A 14,793-nucleotide genomic window follows, 5' to 3' on the forward strand; every position below is an offset into this window, starting at 1 on the left:
AAATCAGTTTCTCGTACATGGACAACAATAAATGTTACAAATACTTGTTTCTTTTAACAGACACTCTACTTTATAGTGTAATTTAGCTTTTGAAATAACTGATTACACTAATAATGTTACCCGCAAATACTAAAGTGCTCAGACAGAAATGACAAAACTTAAGCAAACAGTTCTTTTCGTTAGTAACAGACGGTGTTATGGTTACAGTCTCAGAGCAGTGGCGCATACTTCGAAATATTCGAAATCGTGTTATGGATTCAGATTAATAAACTCACAAATAACTTTATCCCGTTTCCCACGGTTTGCAGGTGAGTGACCTTAAAGTGTATGTAACGGTCTTGTCATAGCTATGACGTTACTCGAGGCGGACGATTACTAATAAAACTTCTGTTGTCTGTTCCACCTCCTTACACTGCGCTTAGATATAACACTGTTTTAATAAAATAATTTACTAACTTAGGAATTTTGAGAAGATATTCATATGTCGCGCGGCTGGCGCCAGTACCCCTTTCCTTGTAGTGTCGTCTTAGCCATCGATTTCGCTTTGCCCGGCCGCGAGTCGGTTGTTCACCGCGGGTTCGGCTATTTAAGTCTGCAGCGTCGAGGCAGCAGGTGGTTTGTCGGTTGCGGTTACAACACGGTCGGTAGATTGGTTGTTTTCAGTGACGAGTCTGATGTGTCAAAGTTGTGTCACTCGTGACATGATAACGAGGCTTGGGCTTTCCATCTTAGTTTCCTACCACGTGATGACGGATCTGCAGCTAGACGTAAGGAAACCTGGTGAGCTCACTATTGAGTGAAGGTATATATATATATATATATATATATATATATATATATATATATATATATATATATATATATATATATATTAAATCGTGGTAATCTTGGTAATTAAGTACCAAAATCTATTAATACAATTTTCAAGCTAGAACTACGAAAATTTATATTCAATTTCTACGTCGGAATTTTTTTAAAAAGCTAGTCTTTCAGCATTTCTGGAAACTAATCAACTGAGGCGTCAAAATATTGGGTGAAAGTTTTTTCAAATACATTATTATTAAAAAACTGGTAAAACCATTTAGGAGCTATATTTATGACAAATAGTATTTGACTTCTCGACCAGAAATAACACTTGATTCAGTGTTTTTGGAAATGCAACCCCGTAAAGGAGTGAAATAGCGGATGAAAACTTTACGAAATTTTAAACATTTTTGGAAGCTGACTGCCAACAGCTGTTAACTAATAAATGGCAGGCATATTTGAACCATCAGCTGTTTTTATTTTAAACCCAAATACCTACTGGTTTTAGTCTTGAACCATATTCACGGATGTCAATCGCTTTTAAAATAAAAGCAGCTGATGGTTCAAATATGCGTTTCATTCACGTTATGAAATTATTTCGTTATGCAAGCGTTTTAAAAGCTAAATCTATAAAAGAAACTGTATTTTGGCTTCTCGGCTGGAAATAAAAAAATACGTTTTTCAGTGTTTTTGGAAATTCTACAACTAAGGCTATGAAATAAGCTATAACAAATTTTAAGAAAATGATTGTTATGTTAAAGAAGTTTAATGTTAAATCTATGAAATTTGGTATTTCGCTCTCGGTTAGATGCAAAAAAATGTTGTGAAACGAAAATTTCTATGCAGGTATCACCACAAGAACGCAAAAGGCTCGGTTAAGAATAACCTTGCACTCCATCTACCTGAATCTCTTTTTGGTCAGAACAATATTCTGAAAATACCATGCTTCTATGATCTTAATTAGGTTGAAACATTGGAAGATGTTGCAATTCGATTACAAAAAACACTCTGTGTTGATCATATTGTACATCTCAGAAAAGTTACAACATTTGAAATCTCCCTGGTGTCAGCAATTTTCATCTACATTTTCAACTGAGTGTGGAAAGGAAATGTAATTCAAATTCCCGTTAAACTTCCCCCAAAAAACATCAGCACAAAGTGGGTGCTTGGTCCGTGCTAGAACCAAGATAGGTAAAGTAAAATGATCAAGCTGTAGCAGGCAGTAGATTTTTGTGTTTGGAGCGCATTGTCTCAATGTGTGAAAGATATTTCGTTAATGAGCCAGACACTGAATGAACACTGTTCCAGATATTACATTAAAAAAACTACACAGTAAAACTAAAATCAAGAGAATACAAGTGTATATTCCTCAGGCTGTGGCTAAAAGCCACATCTCCGTAATATTTTTCCTTCCAGAAGTGGTAGCTACCAAGTTTCGCTGACGAACTGCTGTGATGTTTCGAAGCTATGAGGCGAGGTACCTGTACTGGCGAAGTACAGCAATGAGGACGGGTCTAGAGTCACGCTTGCGTAGCTCAGGTGGTTGTGGCGAGCCCTGCCCACTTTGCTCCCACCCCTCCTTTGGGCGTCAGGAAGGTTCCTATGGAATACAATAAATAAATAAAAAGGAATAGGAGGATAAATAAATAAAATTAGAAAATTAAAAAGTCTGTAGGGCTTTTGCCTGCGAAAGGTAAAGTTCCTAAGTTGGAGTCTGAGTCCGTCAGGAAGGTTCGTAAGTGTACTTACTACTTCCATTATTTTTTAAGTGTACTTATTGCTTCTCTTACTTTTTAAAACTCTCAGATATTTAAGAAGATAATGCTGTTACGGAAGCAAAACAAAGGTTTTGTCATTAATTTACGATGTCAAGGGTCTTCCTCTTCTTTTATTTCACCGTCTCTGAGTTATGTTGGGTCAATCATTTTTCTGTGTGGTGTTCTTTCCTCAGTGCGCAGTACTTCTCCATTCTTTCTCATCTTTTCTTCTCTTTTTCCGCGACATTGTGTTTAGATTTTTTCTAGATTTGTCTTGGAACCTTATATTTTCACCTTTAATAATTAATTTAGTTGATCAATCGATTACTGATTATTCTGAAATCTTTAGTTATAGTAGGTCTTCCTTAGTTTCCTTAAATCAGTTGGGTTTGGTTTTGCGGTTACAAAAAAAAGTCAAAGATTTGTTTGGTTGATCAGTTAGAGTTTGTTCCGAGACGATAAAAATATCCTCCTTTTTCGCTCTGTATTTGAAACCTTCTCGATTTTCTTCTAGAAATTTTCATTTATGATGTATACTACCTTATTATCTTGAAATTTTTGTCCTATGATTTTCTTTAAATTTTTTTCCCTTATGTCAAGTTCTGCCATTTGGTCTTTCAAGTTCATGTTTAGTGTTTCCGCCGCATACAGTGCTTTTGTCTTGTAATGTGTAATTTTGGACCTCCATGAAGCGGATTTTTGTATTGTATGTATCTTCTGTTAGTTGAAAAGCCAGCTCAAGCTTATTTTTTCTGTATTGCATTACTATGCTTTCCCCAGAATTTCAACTAACCTATTCTCCGAGATATTTAAATTCTTTTACTATTTCAGTATTTTTTTCTTGTACTTTGTGGTGCTTACATCAACGTTCGTTAACAATTTTTGCACCAATATTTGGTACAAACCACTGCTTTCTTTTTAAATTTTGAGATAAGACAAAGTATATCGAAAACTTACACACCACATCACTAATAACTTTAAATTGGTTGACCGCATTAACGCAGGGTTAATGTACCGTACAACATCGACTGCAAGAATTTTCTGGGTCACATCTGAAGTTTGGCGTATTTCTAAACCTGTGCATCTGTCAACGGAATTGATCATCTGAGGCGTCACCTCATCTCATTAACCACTATTATATTTTGACTGCTAGGAGTTGGTGCAAATGAGATTTCTCCTTTGAGGACAATGGTGCTATTTGACAAGATGGAGTTCAAGAAGCAAATAAAAAAATTATGAGGCTCATCATTGGCGCTTACTAATCGCTAATTGGTGCTGGACAAGCTTCTGGAGCAGGCGTACCCAAACATTTCCACTGACGGATCACTTTCTGAATTTAGGTACTTTGATGGAACATCTTCTGATTTTGAAGATTAATAAAAAAAAATTTCAGAACTGAAAAAAACTTGTTTTAATCAGTGAGTACTTCAATTGTAAATAAGAACTGATAACACAGAAATAGTGATAAAATTTTTGAAGAATAAGGAAAAAAAACGTAAAATGTAACGTGTTGTAAGTACTTTCTAGTGGAGCACTTATCCACTTCCCACGGAACACCAGCGGTCAGTGGAATACAGTATGCAAAGCCTTTTTCTAGAGAAGACAAGAGATTCTGGTAAACAACGGAACCACGGCTGGACACAGGTCTCTGCGACACCTGTAGGCGGACACAGCGGCAGCAGCGGTGGCGGTGGCGGCGGCGGCGGCGGCGGCAGCGGCAGCCGGTGAATCCCCGGCGTGACGGATGGCGCCAGCGTCGCGCCGGCCGCCATTAGAATTTATGCGTCACCGCGGCGGCGCCGGCAGCTGCTACTGCGGCGCGTTACCTGATGATTAAGATGTGTCCAGTAATGGAGGAAGCGGCCGGCCATATTAGCTGTCACTGCGGTGACCGACAGCGCGCGTTAATTTGCCGGCGCGGTAATCCCGCGCCGTGTACGGGCGCTTCGCAATGGGTCGCCGGGGCTTTGTGCGGCGAGGCGTGCCTCGCGCGTTTCTGACCGCACGCACCGCGGCCAGCCGGCAGTCGGCCGCGTGCATCGGGATGGAGTGGAGGTGCAGGGGAACCCCCGAGGCGGCGGGGAGCGCAACGCGAGGAACCTGTCCCCGTCCAGTCCCCGTACACACTCGTCGTCACCAATTGTTTACAAGCGGCATTCGAAACGGCACCATAAGGATGGATACTAAGGCAACGTGAAACATTCTGGGTCAGCCACGGGGGCCGTATCGGTATTCTTTTTTACTAAATGTCATTCATCACATTCGATATTTCGAAGGCCTGCAACTGTATGAAGCCTGCAACTGTGTCATTCATGATTTAAATAATGAAACACTGCGCCTGTTACACGTAGTGCGACGCTCTTCCAGAATTTATGCTCGGTGTCAAGTGCAAGTAAACTGTCAGAAAATGAACCGGAACATCAGAAAATAATTAATGTAGAGTGATGAGATTTCCGGAATATATTTGCCTAGGTAACATAATAAGTGGTTAACATCACAAGATCACAGTTAATGTAAGCGCGAGATAAGCTATTGCAAATATGAAATGCTAGTGCATTAATAACCGGTATAATGGCCAAAATGTTGGTTGCAATCACGCATACGTGCATGCAGTTTGTTCCACAGGTGTCGGGTGTCAGTTTGTGGGATGGAGTTCCATGCCCGTTGCACTTGTTCGGTCAATACAGGGACAGGTAACGCTGTTTGTGGACGACGCTGGGGTGTCCCACATGTGCTCGATAGGAGACAGATCTGGTGATCGAGCGGGCCAAGGCAACCTGCCGATACTCCGTTCAGCATTTTTTTTTTGTCATCAATCTACTGACTGGTTTGATGCGGCCAGCCACAAATTCCTTTCCTGTCCTAACCCCTTCATCTCAGAGTAGCACTTGCAACCTACGTCCTCAATTATTTGCTTGACGTATTCCAATCTCTGTCTTCCTCTACAGTTTTTGCCCTCTACAGCTCCCTCTAGTACCATGGAAGTCATTCCCTCATGTCTTAGCAGATGTCCTATCATCCTGTCCCTTCTCCTTATCAGTGTTTTCCACATATTCCATTCCTCTCCGATTCTGCGTAGATCCTCCTCATTCCTTACCTTATCAGTCCACCTAATTTTCAACATTCGTCTATAGCACCACATCTCAAATGCTTCAATTCTCTTCTGTTCCGGTTTTCCTACAGTCCATGTTTCACTACCACACAATGCTGTACTCCAGACGTACATCCTCAGCTGTACAGCATGTTGAGTTACAACAGCGGTACGTGGGCGAGCGTTATCCTGTTGGAAAACGCCCACTGAAATGCTTTTCACGTTTGGCACGACGACTGGTCGAATTACCAGACCGAAGTACAAATTTGCAATCAGAAGGCATGGTATAACTAGGAGAGTGCTCCTGCCGTCATACGAAATTACACCCCTTACCGTTGGTTTCAGGCCCTCAACCGGCCTCCTAACAAACACACCACTCGCACTGAGGCAGATGTAGCTTTCTTCAGAAAACGCAACAGACCTAACCCCACCCTGCAATGAGCTCCCACTTGACACCTCTGAAGTTGAAAATGCAGTGGAATGCAGGCAACATGCCGTCTTGCTCGGGGCTGTCCTTGAAGCAATAGACATGTAACAGTTCGTTGTGTCAGTGTTGTGCCAACTGCGGATCACACTGGAGCTGCAGATGCAGTACGATGCAGTAGAGCCATATGCCGAACACGAAGTTCTTCCCTCATGGAAGTGCCACGTAGCCGCCGGGAGCCCGGTTATCTTACGGCCGTACATTCTCATCCCTAATACACGACCTTGTTCAAACTCAGCGACGTGTTGAAAATGGCCCCTTTTTTGCCTTAAGGGGCATTCCTGACTAACATTAACTCATCGGTAACTAACGCTTACAACCGCTACAGCGAATTTTTTAAGCAAACCCGATTTTCTTCATCATAGTGGCGTTATTAGTTAATTGTGCAAAATTTGAACAGACATTCTCTTTCAGTTGCAGAAATACTCCTACCAGCATTCGTTTCTGTCGCACAACTTCTTCTTTGTATTAAGACTTTTTTCCATTTCTGTATTTACGTCACTGTTTTGTGTGATGTTAGAATGTTGCGTTCTTCTGCCTCTCACGCAATGCATGAGAGGTTTAATCGGAGAAACAGACAAAATATATATTGACATCATTTTACAAGCTACAGTTAGAAAAGAGTGTTTGGTTCAACTGGCTCTGAGCACTATGGGACTTAACATCTATGGTCATCAGTCCCCTAGAACGTAGAACTACTTAAACCTAACTAACCTAAGGACATCACACAACACCCAGTCATCACGAGGCAGTGAAAATCGCTGACCCCGCCGTGAATCGAACCCGGGAACCCAGGCGCGGGAAGCAAGAACGCTACCGCACGACTACGAGCTGCGGACAGAGTGTTTTGTCAGTCTACGTGAAAGTATTGAAATGAAATTATCGTATGGCATTGTTGACTGGGATGTCCCATTCGGGTTCGGCCCCCAATTGCAAGTCTTATTTAAGTCCGCGCCACATTGGGCGACTTGCGGCCGATGATGAGCATGGAATGATGATGAGGACAACACAACACCCAGTCCAAGAGCGGAGAATATCTCCAACGTGGCCGGGAATCTAACCCGGCCCCAGTGCATGGGAGGCAAGCACGTTACCACCCAGCTAAGAAGGCGGACTTAAAGTAATGTGTCTCCTTCATTACGTAGAAATCAACACACGCACCAACCATCATTTGTTTGTGAAACCAAATTACGCTTCAAAGAAAGATAATGGGACAGCATGGTTTCACAAAAAGTTTGGTACAGTTAGAGGTGTTACATTTTCTGTGCATTACGTTATCCAGATAAAGCACTCACCTAATACTTTTGTCTTACCGTTGCTGACTATTATTGACTTTTAAATTACCACTCGTGCTTTTTATTCTGTACTCAGTCAGCACTGGTATTGACTAGAATATATGAAGGAATGAACTTACTCATAGCATGTGCTACAGTTATTATATATACGAGAAACATTTGGAGAAATTAATTGGTTCACTATGTAACGTGTCACAGAGAACTTTTTTCCCTTGTTTGTAGAGTTGTAGACTTTTTTGGACATCTGTCTTCTGGCTGGTATAATGCGGCCAGCCACGAATTTCTCTTCTGTGCCAACCTCTTCATCTCAGAGGAGCACTTGCAACCTACATCCAAAATTATTTGCTGGATGCATTCTAATCTCTGTCTTCGTCTTCAGTTTTTACTCTCCTCCACCTCTCTTAGTACCACGGAAGTTATTCGCTGATGTCTTAACAGATGTCCTATCCACCTGTCCTTTCTTCTTTTCAGTGTTTCCCGAATATTCCTTTCCTCTCCGACTCTGAGCTAAACCGCCTCATTTCTTACCTTATCCGTCCACCTAGTTTTCAACATTCGTCTTTAGTACTACATGTCAAATGCTTCGATTCTCCTCTGGTTTTCCCACAGTCCATATCTCACTAGCATACAATGCTGTGATCCAAACGTAAATTCTCGGAAACTTCTTCCTCAATTTAAGGCCTATGTTTGATAGTAAACTTCTCTTGGCCAAGAATGCTCTACTTGCCAGTTCTGTTCTGCTTTGATGTCCTCCTTGCTACGTCCATAATTGGTTATTTTGCTGCCTGGGTACCACAATAATTTCATGCACTATATGACCATCAGTCCTGATGTTAAGATTCTGTCTGTTCTCATTACTTTCCTTTTCCTTCCATCTACTCTTAGTCCATTTTTTGCATCCAATAGACTGATCCTTCCATCCAGCAGATCATGTAATTAGTCTTGACGTTCACTGGGAATATCAATATCATCAGCGAATCGTATCACTGATATCCATTCATCCTGAATATTAATAACACTCCTGAACCTCTGTTTTCTATCCGTCATTGCTTTTTCGATGTACAGAATTAACAGTATGGAGAAAGACTACATGCCTATCTTACACTCATTTTCAATCCGAGAACTTCGTACTTGGTCTTCCACTCTTATTAAAACCTCTTCGCTCTTGTACATGTTGTATATTACCCATCTGTCGCTACAGCTTACCCCTATTTTTCTCAGAATTTCAAACATTTTGAACCATTTGTCATTGTCGAACTCTTTTTCTTGGTCGACAAATTGTATGAACGTGTCCTGATTTTCTATTTTCTTTTGTCTTGCTTCCATCATCAACCGTTTGGTCAGAAGTGCCTCTCTGGTGCCTTCACCTTTCCTAAAGCAAACCGATCGTCATCTAACACATCCTCAATTTTCTTTTCAATTCTTCTATATATTATTCTTGTCAGCCATTTGGATGCATGAGCTGTTAGGCTCATTCTTCGATAAATCTTGCCAGTGGCAGCTATTGCAATCTTGGGAATTGTGTGGATGATTTTTTTCCCGAATATCAGATGGTATATCCCCAGACTCATCCATTCTACACACCACCGTGAAGAATCGTTTTGTTGCCTCTTCCCCCAGTAATTTTAGAAATTCTCATGGAATGTTATCTATTCTTTGTGCCTCATCTGATCTTCAGTCTTCCTAAGCTTTTTATGAAAGGGTACAGTACCGCCCGACATTGAAAATAGGTACAACATTCTTCGTTATTCTTGTCAGACCAACATATTTTTTGTAATAATAAATCAATTTCACTTAATACACCGAAGCCGGATACCAGTGTAGGAAAGAAGGACAATTTATTTATTTAATTGATCACATGTGCACTCCCACAAAATAAATCCCTATATCCAATTTGGTGAGATCTGTGAAATGAATGAATGTATCGTCGTCTGCTAACCACAGATAGTGAATGTGCAATATATGATCATCTATGAGACGGTCCTTTGGCCACCTTTGGTGGAACCAAGGAGATGAAATTTACCTGAGCTTTGAGCGCCTGAAATGTGGCTGACCAATACGGTAGCAAGGTGCTCCCCCACGGAGGTGCGAGATGACCTGAAGAACGGCCATGTTTCAGCACCGTGGCGCTGGGTCTTGTGTTGGTAAGACCTGTCTCAGGTGTGCTCCGTAAAGATAAAAGAGTGGAGAAAATGGTATGCATGTCAAATACTTAAGAGTAGTTCAGAATAATTATTTTTCTATTTCAGGAACTTTTGGGGGGAGAATTAAATGACAGGCAGCTTAATATTTAGAGGATCGTAGTAATTTTCGGAAATGACCAACGGTCACAGTGGAACCACGTGAAGCAATAATTTGAAATACTTGCGAGTGCTAGTACTAAGTTGAAATACTTGCGAGTGCTAGTACTAAGTTGAAATACTTCCGAGTGCTAAAGTTAAGCTGAATTACTGGCGTGTGTACTATAAGTTGGAAATATTTAAGAAATGGCGTGTGCAGGACTTGAAATTAGAGACGAGCACTTCCAGGTGGTGAGTACTGTGTGAGTCTCAATCTGCGTATGAGACAAAGGATAAAGAGAAGTGCTCGTCCGAGGTTTCAGTTGAGGACTCGCGTGTGTGACGAATATGGTCATAGTATTACTTTGCGTGTTATGTTTCCGTATGACGCTGGATTCAAACTCTAATACTCTGAGAGAGAAGCAAGGTGAGTCAGCCGTCTATCCAGCAACGCCACTTGGCTTGCATTGCACTGGAAGACGTGCATACATCCTCCAGAGTTCGTAGTAGGAAAGAAAAGTTACGAAGTGGGACAGTGTCGTGCGAAACTGGGATGAATACTAATTGAAGTGGGAAAGCTGAAAGTGAATTGATTCTAACGTTGTGACTATTCTTTGTGATGTATTGTATGTTGCCAGTATGATGTATTTCATGTAATGTAAGTATGTGTGGCTTTGCTTGGGAGAGTAGCAAGATAGTTTCAGAGGCAGTGGGTTATGAATTTTCCTTTTTGTACCACTCGGTCTGGAGGAAATATTCGTGATGATGGGTGTGAGAGTCGAAGTGTGAGATATAGCAAAAGATCCACCATCCTATCCAGAAAGTGCACTGTGGCCTTAGATAATTACAAGACCATAAGACAGAGAATCACTACTGTAAAGCCATCCCCACTGGGTGGAGTTTCTCATGTGTAATTGTTGTATAAAACGTAATAGTGTGTTTAGGTTATCTTTGAATCATAATAGAGTTTATCACAATAAAAAAAATGATAGTGAAAAGAAAAAGACTGGTGGCCTTGTTCTTCGAATAGTGTGTAGTCATGATATCCAGCATTTCTAATGTGTCCGCCATTCATATTCAGTGCGATGGCCACGTGTTGATCAAAGCCGTTGGGTACGAAAGGAAATGTGGTAAGGCCAGTGCGTAGTGAACAATCAGAGTTGTGGAAATTACTAATAGTCAGATGTGCGTTATCCGTTTCCTCTGCGTGATAGTCAAACAGGAGAATAACTTGTGGTTTAATTGTGAGTACTAGAGCTCATAATCAGTCATTGATGTTACTCGATAAATAAGAAAATCTACTCGCTTGGGAGACCACAGTATGAGCAAGGCATGTGGGTGCCTCTCATTTACACTCCTGGAAATTGAAATAAGAACACCGTGAATTCATTGTCCCAGGAAGGGGAAACTTTATTGACACATTCCTGGGGTCAGATACATCACATGATCACACTGACAGAACCACAGGCACATAGACACAGGCAACAGAGCATGCACAATGTCGGCACTAGTACAGTGTATATCCACCTTTCGCAGCAATGCAGGCTACTATTCTCCCATGGAGTCGATCGTAGAGATGCTGGATGTAGTCCTGTGGAACAGCTTGCCATGCCATTTCCACCTGGCGCCTCAGTTGGACCAGCGTTCGTGCTGGACGTGCAGACCGCATGAGACGACGCTTCATCCAGTCCCAAACATGCTCAACGGGGGACAGATCCGGAGATCTTGCTGGCCAGGGTAGTTGACTTACACCTTCTAGAGCACGTTGGGTGGCACGGGATACATGCGGACGTGCATTGTCCTGTTGGAACAGCAAGTTCCCTTGCCGGTCTAGGAATGGTAGAACGATGGGTTCGATGACGGTTTGGATGTACCGTGCGCTATTCAGTGTCCCCTCGACGATCACCAGTGGTGTACGGCCAGTGTAGGATATCGCTCCCCACACCATGATGCCGGGTGTTGGCCCTGTGTGCCTCGGTCGTATGCAGTCCTGATTGTGGCGCTCACCTGCACGGCGCCAAACACACATACGACCATCATTGGCACCAAGGCAGAAGCGACTCTCATCGCTGAAGACGACACGTCTCCATTCGTCCCTCCATTCACGCCTGTCGCGACACCACTGGAGGCGGGCTGCACGATGTTTGGGCGTGAGCGGAAGACGGCCTAACGGTGTGCGGGACCGTAGCCCAGCTTCATGGAGACGGTTGCGAATGGTCCTCGCCGATACCCCAAGAGCAACAGTGTCCCTAATTTGCTGGGAAGTGGCGGTGCGGTCCCCTACGGCACTGCGTAGGATCCTACGGTCTTGGCGTGCATCCGTGCGTCGCTGCGGTCCGGTCCCAGGTCGACGGGCACGTGCACCTTCCGCCGACCACTGGCGACAACATCGATGTACTGTGGAGACCTCACGCCCCACGTGTTGAGCAATTCGGCGGTACGTCGACCCGGCCTCCCGCATGCCCACTATACGCCCTCGCTCAAAGTCCGTCAACTGCACATACGGTTCACGTCCACGCTGTCGCGGCATGCTACCCGTGTTAAAGACTGCGATGGAGCTCCGTATGCCACGGCAAACTGGCTGACACTGATGGCGGCGGTGCACAAATGCTGCGCAGCTAGCTGCCATTCGACGGCCAACACCGCGGTTCCTGGTGTGTCCGCTGTGCCGTGCGTGTGATCATTGCTTGTACAGCTCTCTCGCAGTGTCCGGAGCAAGTATGGTGGGTCTGACACACCGGTGTCAATGTGTTCTTTTTTCCATTTCCAGGAGTGTATATATATATATATATATATATATATATATATATATATATATATATATATATATATATATATATGGTACAAGGTAGCATGGGCCAAAACAAGAAAAAAATCATAGGTGATGAGCTGTAAGCACTTGTTCTTCGATATTCTGGAACACATTTCATCTAGTTTCATTTCCATATTTTTGAAGGAGGTAGTATGGATCAAAACAAGGAAAAAAATTCCAGTAAATTTCGTCTTTAAAATGTATTCCTCAAAAGCTATGAGCACTTGCTACACTATGTGATCAAAAGTATCCGGACATCCTCAAAAACATGTTTTTCATATTAGGTGCATTGTGCTGTCACCTACTGCCAGGTACTCCATATCAGCGACCTCAGTAGTCATTAGACATCGTGGGAGAGCTGAATGGGGTGCTTCGCGGAACTCACAGACTTCGAACATGGTTAGGTGATTGGGTGTCACTTCTGTCATACGTCTGTACGTGAGATTTCCACTAGGTCCACTGTTTCCGATGTGATAGTGAAGTGGAAACGTGAAGGGACACGTGCTTCATAAAGGCGTACAGGCCGACCTGTTCTGTTGACTGACAGAGACCGCCGATAGTTGAAGAGGGTCGTAATGTGAAATAGGCAGACATCTATCCAGACCATCACACAGAAATTCCAAACTGCATCAGTATCCGCTCCAAGTACTATGACAGCTAGGTGGGAGGTGAGAAAACTTTGATTTCACGGTCGAGCGGCAGCTCGTAAGCCACACATCACGCCGGTAAATGCCAAATGACGCCTCGCTTATTCTTAGGACCGTAAATATCGGACGATTGAACAATGGAAATACGTTGTGTGGAGTGTCAAATCACGGTACACAATGTGGCGATCCGATGGCAGGGTGTGGGTACGGCGAATGCCCGGTGAACGTCATCTGCCAGAGTGTGTAGTGCGGACAGTAAAATTCGGAGGCGTTGGTGTTACGGTATTGTCGTGTTTTTCGTGGAGGGGGCTTGCATCCCTTGTTGTTTTACGTGGAATTATCGCAGCACAGTCCTACACTGATCTTTTAAGCACCTTCCTGCGTCCCACTGTTGAAGAGCAATTCTAGGATGGCGACTGCGTCTTTCAACACGATCGAGCACCTGTTCATAATGCTTGGCCTGTGGCGGAGTGGTTACACGACAATAACATCCCTGTAATTTACTGGCCTGTACAGAGTCCTGACCTGAATCCTATACAACACCTTTGGAATGTTTTGGAGTGCCGACTTCGTGCCAGGCCTCATCGACCGACATCGATACCTCTTCTCAGTGTAGCGCCCCGGGAAGAATGGGCTGCCATTCCCCAAGAAACCTTCCAGGGTGAGTTTGAACGTATGCCTGTGAGAGTGGAAGCTGTCATCAAGACTAAGGGTGGGCCAACGTCATATTGAATTCCAGCATTATCGATGAAGGGCGCCACGAACTTGTAAATAATTTTCAGCCACATTTCCGGATACTTTTGATCATACAGTATATCTAGGCTTCTGGGAAACACACCCCTTGCTAGCCTACGTTAACCAAACACTTTTTCCTTGTCTTGGTCTGCACTACGACCTCCCAGAATATGGAAAGCAGGGAGTTTGAAGTAAAAGAGGCCCACTGTCAGAGGTGCCAGAACGATTCTCGGTTATAACTTTCGACCCGATGGTTTCTGGACCATGGTCCTTTACCTCCAATTCACACGTTTACCTTTGTCCATCATCTTTGAAAGCTAGTGTTATCATCACGGAATCAACCTGTACATTACACAATGAAAGAAAGTGGTATTCACGTAATAACAGGCATTTTTTCTTCTTTTTGTCACGGTGTCGTACTTTGTTGTATGCGGTTCGTTGTCTCGTTTGTCCTTTTGATTTCGATTGTATTCCCATTTCAGGCCATGTATGGTAACCCGCTGCCTCTAACGGGGAGACACTGCTGTATCCACAGCCTTGTTTTTATCACATTAGTGAAATGGTTATTAGCATCGTGTGGACCGTTTCCATTTATGACTGTTTCGAATATCAGAGTTTCACAGCATTCACTGACAGAAACCCCCCCCCCCCCCCCCACGCAGAACCGTTCCTCTTATAATCTATTAACATATATCCTCATCCCCGTGCATCAGCAGACTACTCCACGCCCATTCGCACGTGCAGATCGGTGCATTCCCCCGCACAGCAGAGCCGGTTCCTCACACAGACGCAGAGGTGGTCACGTGCACACGAGCGCGCGCGCGCCGACCCCACGCACGGCTGCGGTGGCAGCAGAGGCGCCTGCGGCGGCGCTATTACGCAGATCGGC

The sequence above is a fragment of the Schistocerca cancellata genome, chromosome 6, assembly GCF_023864275.1.
Source record: "Schistocerca cancellata isolate TAMUIC-IGC-003103 chromosome 6, iqSchCanc2.1, whole genome shotgun sequence".
In the NCBI taxonomy this organism is placed as follows: domain Eukaryota; kingdom Metazoa; phylum Arthropoda; class Insecta; order Orthoptera; family Acrididae; genus Schistocerca; species Schistocerca cancellata.